Genomic DNA, 5,878 nt, shown 5'->3' with positions numbered 1-5,878 from the left:
ATGGGATAACATGTTTTTGGACTGGAAAAATTAATATTCTTAAGATACTCTCCTGGGGCACCTGGGTGGCTCAGTTGGCTAAGCATCTAACTCTTGACTTCAGGTCAGGTCATAATCTCATGGTTCGTTAGATCAAACCCTGAGTGGGGCTCTTCACTGACAGCATGGAGCCTGCTTGAGATTCTCTCTCTCCCTATCTCTCTGCCCCTCCCCCTCTTAGGCTCACTCATTCATTCTCTCTGTCTCAAAAAAAAGATACTTTCCCCAAAATGATCTAAGTCCCAATAAAAAATCCTACCGGCTTTTTTGGAGAATTAACAAACTAATTCTAAAATTTACATGGAAATGCAAAAACAATTTGACAAAGAAAAAAAGAATTGAAAACTCACAATATTTGATTTCTAAACAATATAAAAATACAGTAATTACTGTAATGTCCCACTGGCGTAAAGGCAGACATATAGATCAGTGGGACAGGATAGAGAATCCAAAATAGATCCATACATATACAATCAATAATTTTAGATTTTTGACAAAGATTCCAAAGTAATTCAATGGGGGAAAAAACAATATTTTCAATAAACAATGCAGAACAACTGAATATCTATATGCAAAAAACAAAACAAAATCAATTCCTTACCTCATAGAATTTAGCAAGTTAAAGCAAAATGGATCTTAGACCTAAAAGTAAGAGCTACAACTACAAAACTTGTAGACAAAACAAAAGAAAATCTGTGAGATCCTGAATTGGGGTTTTTTTTCTTAACATCTTTATTGTATCTCTCTTTTTTTAAAAAATTATTGTTGATGAGTAAAATTTTTTTCTTAGATGGGACTCAAGATGTAAAAACTATAAAAGGGAAAAGTTAATAAATTGGTCTTAATCAAAATGAAAAACTGTTCTTAGAAAACACTTGTTAAGAAAACAAAAAGATGAACATATTGGAAAAACATTGCAAAATGCACATTATGATAAAGGACTTGTATCCAGAAAAATAAAGTACTCTCACAGCTCAGTTATCATAAGGCAATCTTATATTTTAATGGCCAAAAGATTTGAATAAATATTTCACCAAAGAAGATATATGGATGGCAATAAATCCACGAAAAGATGTTCAACATCATTAGTTACCAAGGAAATGCATTTTAAAACCAAGATAAGATACCACTGCACATTTATTTTACCTACTAGAATGCTAAAGTTTAAAGGTAGACAATAACAAATGCTGGTAAGGATGTGGAGCAACTAGAACTCATGAAATTGCTGGTCAGAATGAAAAATAGTATAGACACTTTGGAAAATTAGACATTTCTTACAAAGGGAAACTTTTACCTACCATATAATCCATGAATCCCATTCCTAATTATTTACTCTAAAGCAATGTCAATATATGTCCACACAAAGATCTATATGAGAACATGCATAGCAACTTTATTCATAATAGTAAAAATAGGAAACAGCCCACATGTCCACCAACATGTGTATATTTAAATAAATTGTATAGTATCTATACAGTGGAATATTACACATTAAAAACTAAGTAACTACTGATACATAAAACTACATGGATGAATCTTCAAAAGTCATTAGACTAAGTGAAGGAAGTCTGACCAAAAGTGCTATATTCTGTGTGGTTTCTTTTATATGACATTCTAGAAAAAAAACTATAGAGAAGGAACATAGATCTGTGGTTGCCTGAGGTTGGGGTTGAGAAGGCATTGAGCATAAAGGGGCAGTGGAGAGAATTTGGGAAGTAATGGAACTATTAAAACCTATAGAACCATGTATCATGATGAGTGAATTTTATTGTATTGTAAACTTTACCAGGTTGTGAAAGGTACCTAAACTGGAATGCAGATTATGACAAAGAAATTGAACTGTGTTACAAATGACTCACTTAACCACACTGAAGGGAAAGTGAGCCAACCTAAATAAACCTCAGAAAACAGTATTTTGACTAGAAACCCAAGGCTGAAGATACAAAGAACTGCACAAATGCTGTACTTTAGTTGGTAAATTTGTTTCTCGGGGCGGGGGGGGGGGTTAGCAACTTTGAAACTACTTTATGTGTATACTAAGTTTGAACAAATAAGTAAATATATTGTAGATAACCAGAGACATATTTCTCTCTGACTGAGATAGAAATTACAAATAAAGAGAAGGGTGAAGGCAAGAATGAACCATGTGGTGCTGAATCAGAGTTGGAGTTAGCAGTAAAAACTCATGGGTATTTAAAAATATGTATAAAAACTGAGTCAGAAATGAATGTAGGTATGTACGTATGCATGAGTTGGCATACATACATAGAATTCATAGCTCTATCCACTGAGAGAGCCTAGACATAATCACTCTCCAGTAGAAATAGCCCTCCCATATCCAGACCTTGGTTTCTAAACTACCATACCACTCTCTGTTACCAAAGCAATCAGGGCTTATTGGAGAATTGATTGATTCCCTGAAAGCAGCAGAATGGAACCTCTTAGGCAGCTCTGGGCTAGGGAGCACCCATCAGCCAAGATCAATCATTGGATAGGTGCATGCATGAGCTGTTGACAGTCAACATGCTCAGCTGCTGATCAAGGGGACCTGGACAGGGCACTAAGAGCCTCTGTTACAAGTACATTTGAAGGAGGTGATCCTAGAAAACTCTGTTATGGGAGTAGTGCTCTTACTCAGAGTATCCCTATCTTTCCCTAGCCCTAGCCCCTCCCAGGCACTCTACCAACAGGTGGAATAGGCAGGACTACATGGGTATTTCCACACTGACATTACCAGAATTGGTAGGAGAAGAAAATAGATCAGTGGTACCCAGAAGCTCAGCTTCTCTTTTTTTTATGTTTTTTACTTATTTTTGAGAGACAGAGAGAGTGTGAGCAGGGGAGGGTCAGAGAGAGAGAGAGAGATACAGAATCCAAAGCAGGCTCCAGGCTCTGAGCTAGCTGTCAGCACAGAGCCCAATGCGGGGCTCGAACCCACAATCGTGAGATCATGACCTGAGCTGAAGCCAGACGCTCAACCGACTGAGCCACCCAGGCGCCCCATCAGCTTCTTTTTTTTTTTTTTTGAACGTTTTATTTTTGAGAGAGAGAGAGAGAGAGAACACAAGCAGGGGAGAGGGCAGAGAAGGAGGGGGACAGAGGATCCAAAGATGGCTTTGTGCTGAGAGCAGACAGCTGATGTGGGACTTGAACTCATGAACCGTGAGATCATGACTTGAGCTAAAGTCGGATGTATAACCAACTGAACCACGCAGGTGCCCCTAGAAGCTCAGCTTTTGAAGCAGTTTGTTCATATGCCCCAGTCAGATCTCAAATGCCTTTTCACAAGAAATATACTCAATTTCTGATAAGTAACTGCTTTTATCTTGAGGAGCCTCATTTTCCCTACAGTGTGTCCCAATAGGTTGGCCCAGGTCTTCAGCGACCATTCCTATTGCTTGGAGCAATGGGAGTGCTCCAAATAGTAGGACTCTGATGACATTGACATCTATGGCCCCTCCCCTTGCAAGAAGTTTCAATTTTTAGAAATACAGAGACTTTAAAATTCACCTTCCATGATCCTCTCTTTCTTGGTATTCTCTTGTCTTCAATAAATTCTAATAAGTGGCAGAACTTTCTGCCAGCTGCGGATTCCTTCAAGTTTAATCTTGTTAAAGTCTACTGACTTTCCCCAAATCAGAAATGACCTTTTGACAGTCTATATTCATATCTATACAATAATTTGAATCAAAATTTTGGGTATTCTCTCAAAAAAAATTGTTTGGCTACTGCTGTTGGTATAGAAAGTAAATGTTGATGCAAATTGTTTTGAGTAAGGATTCTCAGCAATTCTGTCCAAGCCCCTAAGATGTGGTAGTTATGAGTTTGCTCCACTGTTCATTAATTAGTGCACTTCATTTATTTAACAAATATTTACTGCTGGTCTTCTATGTGTGGGGCACTGTGGTAAGCCCTAGGGACGTACAGTCTCTGATCTCATGAAATCTATATTATGGTCCACGTAGATAGAGAGTAAACAAAAAAGTAAAAGACAGTACAATGTATAGTAGTCAGTTCCCTGAAGAAAACTAAAGCAAGGAAGCACAATAAGAATTGTGAGAAGAGAAGAGTTTGAAATGTTTTTTAAGGGTATTCAGAAAAACACTCACTGAAATTGGGTATTCAAGTAAATACCTGAAGATGGTGATGAAGCAAGCCACATGGATATCTGGAGAATGAGCATTCCAAGTAGAGGAAACAATGCAGGAAACAATGCTCCAGGTGATGGGGCATGGGTATATATTGTATTTATTCTCAACTGTATTATGTGAATAATTATAATAGTATATATTGTTAAATTAGATCTGGATCCAAGCTTTCACTCAGCAAAGCTTATGAGAAATTCAGCGTCAGTCAATATTAGCAGCCTTTTCCACTCCGCGGACTCAGTAGTGTCCCTGTGCCTTGGAAAGACATCCAGTCCCCCATGGTCATTACTGGGGTGGTCATGGCCTGCACTCTCAGAGGAGCAGCTACTTTCTGCTCATCATGTCCATCTTCCTCATGACTAACTCAGTCCCTTGGGGCCCCAGCCTTAGGGATTAGTCCCAGATATCCATGTGCCACCCCATTAGAGGTCCTGCCCCATCTAGGAAAGCTGAAAGGGAGCTAAAGGTCCCTGCTTCTTGGCCCTGCATTTACAAGATAACTAGCAATCCCTCCATAGCTTCAGGCTTCAGAAATCCAAGCCATCTCCTTTCCACTTTCCCTCCTCCCCTGAGTATCTCAGCAGAGCTCCCTAACCTTTGTGAGTATGTTTGTCAGTTATGTGGTTGTTGTTGTTGGTGGTGGTGGTGGTGGTGGTGGTGGTGGTGTGGGTTGGTGGCTAGCTGGGTGGTTAATTTATTTGCTTGTTTAGGTAAAATAAAGGCTTATTAATTTCCCAGGAGGAAAGAAAATGCAATCCACCAGAACACAAAACTCTAATTGCTTTCTTGAGGGAGGACTGAGGGGAAAGTATTTTTATTCTTTCAACAGAAGAAGATAGAGTGAAGGTCTCAATCAGGTTAATCCACCACCCACATATCTCTGGAATCTTGTTCTGGCTCCCAGCCTCCAGGACCACCAATCACTCTCTTATTTCAGGTTACCACTAGCTCTTGCCCAGATGGTAGCAGCAGGCTCCCACCTGACCTCTCTGTCTCCAGTCTTGTCCCCATCCAACTCTTCTCTATACTGAAACCAGAGTGACCTTTCTAAGGCAACAATCTGATGAGGCTTAAAATCTCTTTGCCAATTAAGAAACCAGCATGTGATCCAATTCAGGCCAAGCGAGATGTGAGGAAAAAACTTGCTAACATTACTGGGAAAACTACTCTTTCTCTTCTGTGAGATGCTCTGTCTTTCTCTGAATGTGGTTGTGTGCCATCTTGCCTCCAAAGAAGGGATGGGTAGAAGCTTGGAGAAGGCAAAACTAGGAGAACTGCAGAATAAAGGAAGCCAGAAACATTGAGTTAAGTCAATCCTGAAGTCTGCCTTATCTCTAGACTTCTGGTTAGATTTTTCTCTGTTTCTAATGTATATTTTAGATAATCAAAAATATGGAACAAATGTTGGTAGCACAACAATGTGAATACATTTAATACTGAACTGTGCACTTAAAATGATTAAAATGGTAAATTTTATGTTGAGTTTATTTTACTACAATTTTTTTAAAGTTACAATGATAGAAATACAGAACAAATAGTATTAATGGCTGCTTGTGTATCTAGCATCCAACTTGAAGACCTCCCTATTAATTAGGCCAACTTGAGTTGAATTTTTGGTGACTTGGGCTCAGCAAATGCATGATAAGTAATGCAAAATTTGGTAGCAATAAGTAGGTTGTTTAAAATTTTTT

Source organism: Suricata suricatta, chromosome 17 (genome assembly GCF_006229205.1).
Source record: "Suricata suricatta isolate VVHF042 chromosome 17, meerkat_22Aug2017_6uvM2_HiC, whole genome shotgun sequence".
Taxonomy (NCBI): Eukaryota; Metazoa; Chordata; class Mammalia; order Carnivora; family Herpestidae; genus Suricata; species Suricata suricatta.
Note: the sequence above shows the minus strand (reverse complement) of the source record.